The following is a 15779-nucleotide window of genomic DNA, read 5'->3' as shown; positions in this document are numbered from 1 at the left end:
GCAGACTGGTACAAAAGGTGAAGTCACACGGGATCAGGGGTGAGCAGGCAAGGTGGATACAGAACTGGCTAAGTCATAGAAGGCAGAGAGCAGCAATGAAAGGGTGCTTTTCTGATTGGAGGGCTGTGACTAGTGGTGTTCCACAGGGATCAGTGCTGGGACCTTTGCTGTTCATAGTATATATCTGAATGATTTGGAGGAATATATAACTGGTCTGATTAGTAAGTTTGCAGACGACACAAAGGTTGGTGGAATTGCGGATAGCGATGAGGACTGTCTGAGGATACAGCAGGATTTAGATTGTTTGGATATTTGGGCGGAGAGATGGGAGATGGAGTTTAATCCAGGCAAATGTGAGGTAATGCATTTTGAAAGGTCTAATGCAGGTAGGAAATATACCGTGAATTGTAGTACCCTCAAGAGCATTGACAGTCAAAGAGATCTAGGTGCACAGGTCCACAGGTCACTGAAAGGGGCAACACATGTGGAGAAGGTAGTCAAGAAGGCATACGGCATGCTTGCCTTCATTGGCCGGGGCATTGAGTATAAGAATTGGCAAGTCATGCTCCAAATGTATAGAACCTTAGTTCGGCCACACTTGGAGTTCAATTGGAGTTGAATTGTTCAATTCTGGTCACCACACTACCAGAAGGATGTGGAGGCTTTAGAGAGGGTGCAGAAGAGATTTACCAGGATGTTGCCTGGTATGGAGGGCATTAGCTATGAGGAGCGGTTGAATAAACTTGGTTTGTTCTCACTGGAACGATGGAGGTTGAGGGGAGACCTGATAGAGTTCTACAAAATTATGAGGGACATAGACAGAGTGGATAGTCAGAGACCTTTTCCCAGGGTAGAGGGGTCAATTACTAAGGGGCATAGATTTAAGGTGCGAGGGGCAAGGTTTAGAGGAGATGTACGAGTCAAGTTTTTTACACAGAGGGTAGTGGGTGCCTGGAACCCGCTGCCAGACGAGGTGGTGGAAGCAGGGACGATAGTGACATTTAAGGGGCATCTTGACAAATACATGAATAGGATGGGAATAGAGGGATACGGACCCAGGAGGTGTAGAAGATTTTAGTTTAGACAGGCAGCATGGTCGGCACTAGCTTGGAGGGCCGAAGGGCCTGTTCCTGTGCTGTACTTTTCTTTGATGTGGAGATGCCGGTGTTGGACTGGAGTGAGCACAGTAAGAAGTCTTACAACATCAGGTTAAAGTCCAACAGGTTTGTTTCGATATCACTAGCTTTCGGAGCGCTGCTCCTTCCTCAGGTACTTTTCTTTGTTCTTTGTTCTTGACACTGAATCAGCGAAGAAGCAAATTGAGGAAATCCGCCAAATTTCCTCCACTTCCCAGCCGCCGGGCTGAGAGCAGACAGACGGCTGCATTTAGCCACAGTCCCTGGGTGGCCATCATTTTCATGTGTTTTCAAGATCAGCAACAGTCAAGTGGCCATTGAAGTAGAACTGGAACCCAAGGTAAGGCAGAAAGGAGGTAGAAAGAGAAGCATGGATCCAGAAACAAAACAAACAGAAAACAGCTCTGAAGGTCAAACTATTCTGAATGCGTTAATATTATTTATTTATTTGCAATTGATATGCATGCTGGGAGCTGAGTGTCTATTGGTGATGTATCATATCACCAATATCAGCCATGAGTGAATGGCGGAGCTGATTTAACGGGCCGAGTGGCCTAATTCATGTCTTATGGTCTTATGTCAGAGTAATTTTGATCTCACTTGGAAATCAGCAGGAGAGAGAAGATGCCATTGAAAAGAGGCAGTGATCCTCCGTTAAAGGTGCAATGTTATTAAAAAAAGGACAATTGTGCTATAATCAATTTTCATCCATTTACACCCCCTCACCCATTAACACGCCCAACCTCACCCATTAACACCCCCTCACCCATTAACATGCCCAACCTCGCCCATTAACACGCCCAACCTCACCCGTTAACACCTACTCACCAATTAACACCCCCTCACCCACTGACACCCCCTCACCCACTGACACCCCCTCACCCATTAACACCCCCTCACCCATTAACACCCCCTCACCCATTAACACCCCCTCACCCACTGACACCCCCCTCACCCACTGACACCCCCTCACCCATTAACACCCCCTCCTCCATTAACACCCCCTCACCCATTAACACCCCCTCACCCACTGACACCCCCTCACCCATTAACACCCCCCTCACCCATTAACACCCCCCTCACCCATTAACACCCCCTCACCCACTGACACTCCCTCACCCATTGACAACCACTATCACCCACTACATCATTGATACCCCTCACATTCATTAACAACTCCCCTCACTCAGTAATACGACGAGCAAACATCACAACATGTGTAGGCTTTTTCTATGGGGAAGGTAATTGCTCTATTTGCCGACAGACATTCCAGAGAGCAGATTATTATGCAAAACACTTTGAGGTGCCATTTGAATGTGATTATGAGTTACTTTTTGAATGAGTTCTTTCTTCAATCCGTGAGCAGAACTGTATTTACTGATGATTCTACGCTTCTTTCATGTATAAAATTCTACACTCACTCCATTTATCTGTAATTCTGCTAATATAAGCCGTGTGTTTTACAACCTTTTCTAAGCAGCAACATTTCTGATGTTTGCATTAATATCTGACAGACACCCGGTATGTGGGCTGGAATTCAATGCTGGCGGGTAATGGCACCAGCGAAGGAAGGTGTCCAATGGGGTGACCCTGCTTCAGTGGTGAGCAGGACCCAGGTCTGCATCTCTTCACTGTCAGCCATGGATTTCTGCCCCCATTAAGGACGCCTGTCTGCCTATTGCCTCGAGCTGCAGGCCATTCAGAACACCAGGGATTCGGTGGTCTCAGCAGTGCCAACGTGTTAAGTGGCCAGTGAAGGAACTGCACCTAATGGAGACGAGTGCAGCAATGGCATGTGACTCCAGAACCAGATAGGTGGGGTATGGGGGATTTGGGGCCCGTCAGAGAGGCCTGGCAATGGGGGTGTTGTGGAGTGATGGACTATTGAGGGCAGACAGTGTCAAACCCATTGGAGTGCAGAGGAGATTCCTCCAAGGACCAAAGAATGCCCCACTGCCCCAAACTTGCTGAAAGGCCAGTAGGATTTAACGGACCTTCTCCTCATGTGACTCCACCCCCACCCCCGTTACAATCTCAGCAGAGGTTGGAAGAAGCCCTCAATTGGTCACTTGGGCTCTGGGAGAGAGGGCTGTCTGTGAGTGAGGACAGAGTGACTGCTGAGTAAGTAGTAAAGATTTAAATTGTTTGTGCAGGCCCATAACAGCTGATTGCTGTTTTTGTGTGGGGCACAGTGGTTGCTGGTTAAGTGTTTTATTTTTAGCTGTATTTAAGTTGGGCAGCTTCTAAACCCTAGACACTACACTTGTAGTGTCCCTCACCATTCCACCTTCTTTAAACTAAGGGGTAGAGTGAATAACAGGTAAGATCTTTCTTTCATTTTATTTATTTTTATCTAGAGGGTATGGCAGGGAAGGCAGTGCAATGTTCCTCCTGCAGAATGTTTGAGGTAAGGGACGCCGTCAGTGCCCCTGCTGATTTCATCTGTGGGAAGTGCACCCATCTCCAGCTCCTCAGAAACTGCGTTAGGGAACTGGAGCTGGAGCTGGATGAACTTTGGATCATTCGGGAGGCAGAGGTGGTTATAGATAGAAGATTCAGGGATGTAGTTACTCCAAAGAATAAAGATAGATGGGTGACGGTGAGAGGGGCTGGGAGGAAGCAGTCAGTACAGGGATCCCCTGTGGTTGTTCCCCTTAGTAACAGGTTTACCGCTTTGGATACTGTTTGGGGAGGGGGGACTTACCATGGGTAAGCCATAGGGGACAGGTCTCTGGCACAGAGTCTGTCCCTGTTGCTCAGAAGGGAAAGGGGGAGAGGAGTAGAGCATTAATCATTGGAGACTCCATAGTTAGGGGGAGATTCTGTAGGAACGAGAGAGACTCGTGGTTGGTGTGTTCCCTCCCAGGTGCCAGGGTCCGTGATGGCTCGGATTATGTTTTCGGGATCCTTAAGGGGGAGGGGGAGGAGCTCCAAGTCATTGTCCACATAGGTACCAACGACATAGGTAGAAAAAGGGATAGGGATATAAGGCAGGAATTCAGGGAGCTAGGGTGGAAACTTAGATCTAGGACAAACAGACTTATTATCTCTGGGTTGTTACCCGTGCCACGTGCTAGCGAGACGAGGAATAGGGAGAGAGAGGAGTTGAACACGTGGCTACAGGGATGGTGCAGGAGGGAGGGTTCCAGACTTCTGGATAATTGGGGCTCATTCTGGGGTCGTGGGACCTCTACAAACGGGATCGTCTACACCTGGACCAGAGGGGTACCAATATCCTGGGTGGGAAATTTGCTAATGCTCTTCGGGAGGGTTTAAACTAGTTCAGCAGGGGACTGGGAACCTGAATTGTAGCTCCAGTATACAGGAGGTTGAGAGTAGTGAGGTCATGAGTAAGGTTACAAAGTTTCAGGAGTGTACCGGCAGGCAGGAAGGTGGTTTAAAGTGTGTCTTCTTCAATGCCAGGAGCATCCGGAATAAGGTGAGTGAACTTGCGGCATGGGTTGGTACCTGGGACTTCAATGTTGTGGCCATTTCAGAGACATGGATAGAGCAGGGACAGGAATGGTTGTTGCAGGTGCCTGGGTTTAGATATTTCAGTAAGCTCAGGGAAGGTGGTAAAAGAGGGGGACGGGTGGCATTGTTAGTCAAGGACAGGATTATGGTGGCAGAAAGGATGTTTGATGAGGACTCGTCTACTGAGGTAGTATGGGCTGAGGTTAGAAACAGGAAAGGAGAGGTCACCCTGTTAGGGGTGTTCCATAGGCCTCCGAAAAGTTCCAGAGATGTAGAGGAAAGGATTGCAAAGATGTTTCTGGATAGGAGCGAAAGCAACAGGGTAGTTGTTATGGGGGACTTTTCTTTCCAAATATTGACTGGAAATGCTATAGTTCGAGTACTTTAGATGGGTCCGATTTTGTCCAATGTGTGCAGGAGGGTTTCCTGTATGTAGATAGGCCAATGAGAGGCGAGGCCATATTGGATTTGGTACTGGGTAATGAACCAGGACAGGTGTTAGATTTGGAGGTAGGTGTGCACTTTGGTGATAGTGACCACAATTCGATTACGTTTACTTTAGTGATGGATAGGAATAGGTAAATACCGCAGGGCAAGAGTTATATCTGGGGAAAAGGCAATTATGATGCGATGAGGCAAGACTTAGGATGCATCAGCTGGAGAGGAAAACTGCAGTGGAAGGGCACAATGGAAATGTGGAGCTTGTTCAAGGAACAGCTACTGCGTGTCCTTGATAAGTATGTACCTGTCAGGCAGGGAGGAAGTGGTCGAGCGAGGGAACCGTGGTTTACTAAAGCAGTCGAAACACTTGTCAAGAGGAAGAAGGAGGCTTATGTGAAGATGAGACACGAAGGTTCAGTTAGGGCGCTCGAGAGTTACAAGTTAGCTAGGAAGGACCTAAAGAGAGAGCTAAGAAGAGCCAGGAGGGGACATGAGAAGTCTTTGGCAGGTAGGATCAAGGATAACCCGAAAGCTTTCTATAGATATGTCAGGAATAAAAGAATTACTAGGGTAAGAGGAGGGCCAGTCAAGGACAGTAGTGGGAAGTTGTGCTTGGAGTCCAAGGAGATAGGAGAGGTGCTAAATGAATATTTTTCGTCAGTATTCACACAGGAAAAAGACAATGTTGTCGATGAGAATACTGAGATTCAGGCTACTAGACTAGAAGGGCTTGAGGTTCATAAGGAGGAGGTGTTAGCAATTCTGGAAAGTGTGAAAATAGATAAGTCACCTGGGCTGGATGGGATTTATCCTAGGATTCTCTGGGAAGCTAGGGAGGAGATTGCTGAGCCTTTGGCCTTGATCTTTAAGTCATCTTTGTCGACAGGAATAGTGCCAGAAGACTGGAGGATAGCAAATGTTGTCCCCTTGTTCAAGAAGGGGAGTAGAGACAATCCCAGTAACTATAGACCAGTGAGCCTTACTTCTGTTGTGGGCAAAGTCTTGGAAAGGTTTATAAGAGCTAGGATGTATAATCATCTGGAAAGGAATAATTTGATTAGAGATAGTCAACACGGTTTTGTGAAGGGTAGGTTGTGCCTCACAAACCTTATTGAGTTCTTTGAGAAGGTGACCAAACAGGTGGATGAGGGTAAAGCAGTTGATGTGGTGTATATGGATTTCAGTAAAGCGTTTGATAAGGTTCCCCACGGTAGGCTACTGCAGAAAATACAGAGGCATGGGATTCAGGGTGATTTAGCAGTTTGGATCAGAAATTGGCTAGCTGGAAGAAGACAAAGGGTGGTGGTTGATGGGAAATGTTCAGACTGGAGTCCAGTTACTAGTGGTGTGCCACAAGGATCTGTTTTGGGGCCACTGCTGTTTGTCCTTTTTATAAATGACCTGGAGGAGGGCGTAGAAGGATGGGTGAGTAAATTTGCAGATGGCACTAAAGTCGGTGGAGTTGTGGACAGTGCGGCAGGATGTTACAAGTTACAGAGGGACATAGATAAGCTGCAGCGCTGGGCTGAGAGGTGGCAAATGGAGTTTATTGCAGAAAAGTGTGAGGTGATTCATTTTGGAAGGAATAACAGGAAGACAGAGTACTGGGCTAATGGTAAGATTCTTGGCAGTGTGGATGAGCAGAGAGATCTCGGTGTCCATGTACATCGATCCCTGAAAGTTGCCACTCAGCTTGAGAGGGTTGTTAAGAAGGCGTACGTTATGTTAACATTTATTGGTAGAGGGATTGAGTTTCGGAGCCATGAGGTCATGTTGCAGCTGTACAAAACTCTGGTGCGGCCACATTTGGAGTATTGCGTGCAATTCTGGTCGCCGCATTATAGGAAGGATGTGGAGGCATTGGAAAGGGTGCAGAGAAGATTTACCAGAATGTTGCCTGGTATGGAGAGAAGATCTTATGAGGGAAGGCTGAGGGACTTGAGGCTGTTTTCGTCAGAGAGAAGGTTAAGAGGTGACTTAATTGAGGCATACAAGATGATCAGAGGATTAGATGGGTGGACAGTGAGAGCCTGTTTCCTCAGATGGTGATGTCTAGCACGAGGGGACATAGCATTAAATTGAGGGGAGATAGTGATAGAACAGATGTCAGAGGTAGGTTCTTTACTCAGAGAGTAGTAAGGCCATGGAATGCCCTACCTGCAACAGTAATGGACTCGCCAACACTAAGGGCATTCAAATGGTCATTCGATAGACATATGGATGATAAGGGAATAGTGTAGATGGGCTTCAGAGTGGTTTCACAGTTCGGCGCAACATCGAGGGCCGAAGGGCCTGTACTGCGCTGTAATGTTCAATGTTCTATGTCACCATCCCCATCACTCACTGGAAAGTTGGCACAGCAGCATGGAGACAGCAACCCCCAACACCCCCTGTCGCCTATTACAAACTGCCCTGCCTCCCAGCCATCCCCAGAGGGCGAGTTAAATCCAGCCACTGATTTTGAAAGACTGCCCACTAGACATGACTGGAAACTTAGAGAGGGTAATAAAAATGTAGATATATTTTCAATCAATATCAGAACACAGAAGTTATTTCAAGGAACAATTATGCAAAACAAAAATAAATTAAGAGTTCATGAGAGTAGTGGGGTGATATTACCCATTACATCGATAATGAAAACATTAAATAGAAAATGTAATACCTCACCTACAAATCCTTCCTTAGTGTGTATAAAGAGGAATGTTCTGGGATAATCTCTTGCAATGACCTTATTCTCAAGTATTAACCAATATGTTCTACTCTGTGCAAATTTTAATATCCTGGATTAAATATTATTAGGAAATAATCTGACTGAGTTTCCAAAGGCCCTGTGGGTTTTTTCCTGTCAATATCTACTTCAGGAGGATCTGAAAGATCCACATTTTATCCCCTTCTCGAGTGAGGTGACCGCTTCCACCGAGGCATTGGAGGTTGCTCCAACTGGGCTCAGTGCCCTGGTTAGTGAAGACAGGAATGTCCAGGTTCCACATGCCTATCAGTTACTCAGGGGCTCAGCATAAAAAGTGCATTGATGTCAGGAGGGAAGGAAGGTGCAGAGTGCTGAAAATACATTGTAATCCAATCAGTATCTGAACATGTTAGATGGAAGCCGGCATACGTGAACAAGTCAATCTACTTTCCAATGTGCCTATTGTATTTCAGGGAAGGGATCCTGAGAGGGTGAAATAAAAACCCATGAGTGTTAAATTCAGAAACATCAACATGGAAGGTTGAAAATTCACAGCAGTTCTGAGAAGCTGGAAGTGAAGCAATGGGTGATTACAGTTGAAATATTAACCAGTTTAATATTAACCTGGTTTTTTCTTTCAGATGTTAAGAACCAAACTCCTGGACCTTGCAACATTTCCCATTGGTTACACCACAGGAAGACACATGTTCATTCAATAACATCTTGCATTTTAATTTTATTTACTTGTCTTGAGGTACAGGTATCGATGGCAAGGCCAGCCTTTATTGTCCATCCCTATTTGCTCTTGAGAATGTGGTAGTGAGTTGCGTTCTTTAACCACTGCCATCCCTGTGATGTACACCACAGTTAGGGAGGGGGTTTGGAGCCATCAGTAAAATGGCAATTGGTTCCAAGTCAGGATGTATGTGAGTCGGGAGCGGAACTTGCAGGTGGTGGTGTTCCTGTGCATCTGCTGCCCTCTGCCCTTCTCGGTGGTAGAGGTCGTGGGTTTGAAGGTGGTGTTGACGGAGCCTCAGTGAGTTGCTGCAGTCCATCTTGTAGATGGTACACAGGGCTGCCACTGCTGGAGGGAGTGAATGTCTAAGATGGCAAAAGAGGAGCTGCTTTGTCCTGGATGGTGTTGAGCTTCTTGAGTGTTGTTGGAGCTGCACTGATCCAGGCAAGTGGAGCTTATTCCATTACACTCCTGACTTGTGCTTTGTAGATGGTGGACAGCTTTTGGAGAGTCAAGAGGTGAGCTAATGTGCATTACAACACAGTCCAAACTCTTCCTACTCCACTGTGAAATCATATAGTGGGCTGGATTCTCCAGTCACCAACAGCAAAATCGCGTTCGGCAATCGGCCGGAGAATCACAGTTCCTGACCAAATCGGGGGCGGCGCCGCTTTCGCGATGCGCCGCCCCCTCAAAAATGGAGTACTCGGAGAGTACGCCATGTGATATATTGATGGCCTCAGGATATTGTCTGAGGCCCGCCCCCAGATGCTCTGCCCCCGACCGGCTGAGTTCCCGACGGCGCCGGTTGTGTGTGGTCTTATCCGTCGGGAACTCTGCATGGCAGCTGTGGACTCAGTCCAGTGCCACCACAGTCAGGGGAGGGTCAATCCGCGGGCATAGGGGAATTATCAGGGGCTGGGGCACTGTGGGGTGGGGTGGTCCAGGGCGTGCGAGCCGGCCAAATAGGGGGACTATTTTGCGGGCCGGGTCCGCGAGTGGCCACTGCCATGTAGCACAGTGCAACTGCTGCGGGCCACCGCTGTGCGCATGCATGGCCACGGAACCGGCAATTCTCTAGGCCCTATCGGCAGCTGGAGCCGGGTGCTCTATGCTGCCGGCATGGTAGCCCCCAGCCAAGCGGAGGATCGGTGGCCGTTTTCATAGATTTCACAGTGCAGAAGGAGGCCATTCAGCCCATCGAGTCTGCACCGGCTCTTGGAAAAAGCACCCTATTTTATGCCAATTGTTCTGTCATAAAGCGCCACTGTTCCCACACTGGTGTGGGGACATAGCCTTAAAATCTGAGAATCCAGCCTGGTGTCTTTAATGTCAAAACTGAGCTGAAACTCTATAAATGGATCTTACAAAAGAGGAGGTATAATTCCTTTCGCATCCCATTTTATGATCAATGAATTACTCACAACATAGTGTTACTGTTGACATTGTAACCAGTTTTCACATAGCAAGCTCCAACAAACAGTGTTGATTTATTGATAAATGTTGGCCTAGGCACTGGGAAAATGTCCTTGCTCATCTGAAAGGATAGGAATAATTTCACATTAAATATCATTATTGCAATTGGTTGTTGAAGTAGAAGCAGTCATGAGTGTATTGTATGAAAAACGTAAACAAAAATACTGGAGGGTACAGGAGAACATTAGAAGAGTGAATCAGATTTAACAATACCAGCAGCACAAGGATGATGGGCTGAATGGTCACTTTCTCTTTCCATGATTCTATATTTTTCTAACTGGGGAAAAAAATGACAATTTGGCAAGCAAAATGCTTCTAAAGTTTGTTCTTTTTTATATTCACAGAATCAATTAATGTCCAAAGACGTTTCTTAAAAAATAAAAATGAATTAAGAAAAAAAATTGCAGGTAATATATTTAAACTTCAGCTGATCAGCACAAACTCTGCTGTGCCTCTCTGGAGACAATGTTCGCCTGTAGGTTCAATCGTTTTGCTTTTCCTTTGAATTATTCTTTCTCATTTTCCTTCTGTTTAAACCCAGGTGACTTTCCCTGTAAAAAGCTTGAATTCCAAGAAATATGGAGGAGCTATTTGGTCAAAGATGCTTCTTGTCTTCCTCTGTGTCTGTTTCACCTGAATCAATTCTGTCAGCTGACTTGCAGCAGAAAACATTACGTTTTGCAGACATGAAATGGATATGAATTACCATCTTTTAATAGAAATTATGATTGAATATTAAAATCCTACATTATAGCCCAGTGATTCACTGCCTAACATCAAGGTGCAAACTGCACAGGAGAAAATATATTTAACACTTCTCCTCACCAGTTGTAATTGAATGCTGCTTTGTGGCACCTTCCCAGTACTAGAGGGCATTTCTCATCCATTTAATGTTGAATGTGAGGGCAAGAACCTTTGCCACTTTAGGTATTGTGAGGGAGTTATTTTATAATTTAGTTTTTAAAAAGTAATGCTTCTCTCAATCTGTTTTAGCTTTTCTCAGGGTGAATTACCCCCTTCTCTACATAAACCTCCATTGTCTGGAACACCAGCTATTTTCTAGTGCCTCACCCAAGTGACCATCCTTCCTGTGTGATCCGGGATTGTAAATCCCATCAGGTCACTTACCGAGAGCCTCACAGTCAAGATTCATTCCATCCTTACCTATATATATGTATTTATCATGTATGTACACGCACACACACATACATGTATAATATATATATATATATATATACACAAACACACACACATCCCATAGAGTCATTGACTTTTCCCCTTTTTAACAGAGGCACTGAACCCTCTTGTCTGTCTATTATGTAAGAACACACAGTGTAGAAAGAGGATAGTCCATGTCTACATTTATATTCCACACAATCTCCTTCAGTCCTGTCAGTACGTCCGTCTATTCATTCCTCTGTCACATATTTATCTAGTTTCCCCTTAAATCTGGAGTAGAAAGTTCCAGATTCTAACTAGATCCAAGGTAAAGAAGTTTATTCCAAATTCCTTGCTACATTTATTAGTGGCCCTCTTACATTTATGGCCTCAGTGTTCCTGGGAATGTGGTAGAGGGGATTCAACCAGGGTTTCCGTTTCGAATCAGGACCTAGTGAGTCATGCTGGGAAGTAGTCACATGTGGGGAAAAAAGCAGGCAAGACTCGGTGAAATATCCTGCTGACACTCAGCTTCACATGAAAAGGATAGTGACTTGGATGAGAAGGATCCAATGGAGGTGTAACCCAGTCTGAATCAGATGAGGAGGCAAGAAAATGAAATAAATAATTGGACAAAATCTGAGAAAGAGCAGGGGAATTCCATCTTTTATGGAGCCAGCACAGCACAATGGATTGCCTGCCATCGTGTTGTACTGTAAATATCATAAAAGAAGAATCCAAAAATTTGCCACAGTGATATAAATCTAGACGGAACCATTACCTGTGGAGAAAAATAATGCTGGTGTTCTAAGACAGGGATTGACCTTTCATTGAAACAAGATGATGGGTGGTCAACAAAATAGTGCAGATAAAAAAAGTCCATAAATACATGTAATGTTCATCTGGTATATGTCCAATAGTAATTTCTAGGTTGTGAAACATAGCATGCTAGTAATCTACAGAGCAGGTTTCATATCTGTGCCACAATCATTAATAAAACACTTTTTATTTTGCCATGTTCAGCATTCTTTTAACAAGCTTCAAAATTAGATTCATCAGTTTTCAAAATAGAAATATACTTTGTATAAGATACGTGTATAAACCTTATTTATTACAAAGATGAACCAACACTTTGTAGTGAGTGCAAAGTAGTAATTTGCTGTGTACTCAAACATCTTGACATTATTTAACCCTGAAAAGTGTGAGGTTGTCCATTTTGGAAGGACAAATATGAATGCGGAATACAGGGTTAACGGTAGAGTTCTTGGCAATGTGGAGGAGCAGAGAGATCTTGGGGTCTATGTTCATACATCTTTGAAAGTTGCCACTCAAGTGGATAGAGCTGTGAAGAAGGCCTATGGTGTGCTCGCGTTCATTAACAGAGGGATTGAATTTAAGAGCCGTGAGGTGATGATGCAGCTGTACAAAACTTTGGTAAGGCCACATTTGGAGTACTGTGTACAGTTCTGGTCGCCTCATTTTAGGAAGGATGTGGAAGCTTTGGAAAAGGTGCAAAGAAGATTTACCAGGATGTTGCCTGGAATGGAGAGTAGGTCTTACGAGGAAAGGTTGAGGGTGCTAGGCCTTTTCTCATTAGAACGGAGAAGGATGAGGGGCGACTTGATAGAGGTTTATAAGATGATCAGGGGAATAGATAGGGTAGACAGTCAGAGACTTTTTCCCCGGGTGGAACAAACCATTACAAGGGGACATAAATTTAAGGTGAAAGGTGGAAGATATAGGAGGGATATCAGAGGTAGGTTCTTTACCCAGAGAGTAGTGGGGGCATGGAATGCACTGCCTGTGGAAGTAGTTGAGTCGGAAACATTAGGGACCTTCAAGCAGCTATTGGATAGGTACATGGATTACGGTTAAATGATATAGTGTAGATTTATTTGTTCTCAAGGGCAGCACGGTAGCATTGTGGATAGCACAATTGCTTCACAGCTCCAGGGTCCCAGGTTCGATTCCGGCTTGGGTCACTGACTGTGCGGAGTCTGCACGTCCTCCCCGTGTCTGCGTGGGTTTCCTCCGGGTGCTCCGGTTTCCTCCCACAATCCAAAGATGTGCAGGTTAGGTGAATTGGCCAATGATAAATTGCCCTTAATGTCCAAATTGACCTTGGTGTTGGGTGAAGGTGTTGAGTTTGGGTAGGGTGCTCTTTCCAAGAGCCGGTGCAAACTCAGGGGGCCGAATGGCCTCCTTCTGCACTGTAAATTCAATGATAATCTATGATTAATCTAGGACAAAGGTTCGGCACAACATCGTGGGCCGAAGGGCCTGTTCTGTGCTGTATTTTCTATGTTCTATGTTCTATTCCCTTTGATCTTTAATTTTATTGAAGGTGTATGACTGCCAATTGTGTGTTACAGAAAGAGCATCGCCCAATGCACATAATTCTCTTCCTCCACAATCTACAGCTTTTTAAAACCCAGCTTTGTCCCAACTGATCATTACTTCTATAATTTATTTGGTTTCTCTCCTGGGTGGATCCATATGATTGGGCTTGGCCCGTCAGATAATGTGCCAACAAACCACCAGCACACACACAAACACAAACACACACACACACATGTACATAAACATGTTCCGTACTGGCCATTCTTTTTAGCTGGGGAGATAAATTGTACAAAAGCTGGTGAAGATGATGACCCAAATTTGAATTGGCTCATTCCACGCTCTCTTAAATTCTACAATCTATAATGCAATCCAAACCTGTTGGGAAAATAAAACTAAAATAAAAATCTAGACTATCAGAACTAGTAATTTAACTCCAGATAGAAATTGACAAATTAGAGTGATCCTTTTTATATGTAATCCCATTCTCTCCCGCAAAGCCGTTCACGCAGGGTGAGAAATATTGGAAACACACGTATATAATATAAAAAACTGACAAGTCAAAAGAACATTCACCACAAATTTCAGTTTTAAAATAACACAATTCCAATAAATGACTCTCTAATTCTTTTAATGTAACAATATTTCTACCCAACTGCAGTTTGCAAAGGGTTGATCTTCAACCTTCTCTCAGGTGTACCCTAGATACTAAATAAATATTTCAACGCTGAACAATTTAGTGGGAGGGAACCTTGGAAATATTTGACCGCAGCTCTTTTATCTAAATTAAGACACCTGACAGATTTCAAATATTAAAGCGAGTCTTTCATCACAAAAAGTGCTTTGTTATTGATTATTAATGCTATCTAATATGCCTATTTTTAAGTTGCTACATTTTAAAGGCTTTGGAAGGGTTGAAGCCTCTGGAAGAAATTGCACACTTATAATGGAGGGTTAGCCTTTGCCACAATCGCAATCCCCGAGTATAAATTCTCTTTTATTATTTAATAGACATAAGCCAACATTGATATTTGACGGAGAAAGAGGACAATTTGAAGCTTGTGTTACCTTCGCAAAGAAACATTAATTGGGTCCAGTCAGCGGAGGCGGCTGCTATTAATCTTTAACACTTCTCTCCTTTCCCACTCCGTCCTCCTTCTGTCTCTCTCGCAGCCTCTGCGCTTCAACTGGTGCGGGAGAGCTCAGCAGATCCGCAGTCTTCGATCATGACAGGGAAAAAGAGAATGAAATAAATGAAAATCATTTCAGACCTGGGAGAAAAGTGATTCTCCCGTGCACCAATTTTTTTTGTAAAGAATCCCATCCTCAGTGGGGGGGGGAGAAAGATTTGAGCTCCCGGCTCACACTCGCCAACATTGATGGTTTCAGAACCAAGGGACCAGGGACAGCGCCACAGAGCCGCTCACTCGCCAACATTGATGGTTTCAGCACCAGGTACCGGGGACAGCGCCACAGAGCCGCTCACAGCCTCTCGCTCCACTATCACCTCCAGTGGGAGGCACTAGCTCCTGCAAAAAGGGATAAAAACCAGAGGGTGCCCAAGGATTGCGATTCTTAACAGTGTCCAACTCTAGAAGGAGCAGGCTCCATTGACGACCAGGAGACGTCTCTCGCTCAGGAAGGTTGCAGTGAGTTGGAATGAATAGAGGGACATCCTTATTCCCCTCTGTCCCCCTCCCCCTCAGCCCAGCCCAGTAACAGTCAGTGAGTGTCTCAGACAGTCAGTCTCTCACTCCTGCCGCTGTACAGATGCGCACCAGAGCTCCACTTGCAGAGGTTGTCCAGATGTGTGCGTTAACACAGAGCAGGTCGCAGACCTTCAGACCCCACAGCTACAGCAACATCTGGCGGAGCAGGTCTCCTCTCGGTGGCCGCCTGCCCTTAAACAAATCCTGGCTCCATCTCAGTTCCGAGCTGACAAGCGATTCCTCCACATCAGGTGCCCGAATGGGATGGTGAAATGCACAGGCAGATTGGTGAAGATGCTTTATCCCTCTCGCTCTCTCTCTCTCTCTTCCTTCCTGCTGTTAATCAGCTGTGAAACCATCCGATGTCGGCACACACAGACACACTCACACTCACACACACAGACACACTCACACTCACACAGATAAAGAAAAAAAAAGAGCAAGCTTGCCTGGTAGGACGATTGAAGGAAAGGGGGTTTAATCATCAGCAGCAAATCACACCGAGCTCACAGTGGGAGTGACTGAGCTCCTCATGCATATGAATCAGGACACGTGCTTCAGCCCAGAAAAAGTCAGAGGGCAAACTCCCCCCTGTCTATGACAAGCACATTCTATTCAGATTT

At 45.3% G+C, this 15779-nt stretch overlaps 1 protein-coding gene across 4 annotated transcripts in view; it reads right to left on the bottom strand.

Annotated features, from left to right (window-relative positions):
- Positions 1-15561, bottom strand: part of LOC140402264 (leucine-rich repeat and fibronectin type III domain-containing protein 1-like protein) — a 355497-nt gene extending 339936 nt beyond the window's left edge. For 2 of the 4 annotated variants that reach the window (XR_011938108.1, XM_072489900.1), the window contains exon 1: positions 14516-15561. The gene's annotated coding sequence lies outside the window, so the exon portion shown is untranslated. The remainder of the gene's footprint in view (positions 1-14515) is intronic. The other 2 variants (XM_072489901.1, XM_072489902.1) reach the window with 2 other exon arrangements.
- Between the last annotated feature and the right edge of the window lie 218 nt (positions 15562-15779).

The sequence above is a fragment of the Scyliorhinus torazame genome, chromosome 25, assembly GCF_047496885.1.
Source record: "Scyliorhinus torazame isolate Kashiwa2021f chromosome 25, sScyTor2.1, whole genome shotgun sequence".
NCBI lineage: Eukaryota > Metazoa > Chordata > Chondrichthyes > Carcharhiniformes > Scyliorhinidae > Scyliorhinus > Scyliorhinus torazame.
Note: the sequence above shows the minus strand (reverse complement) of the source record. Positions and strands in the feature narration are given on the sequence as shown.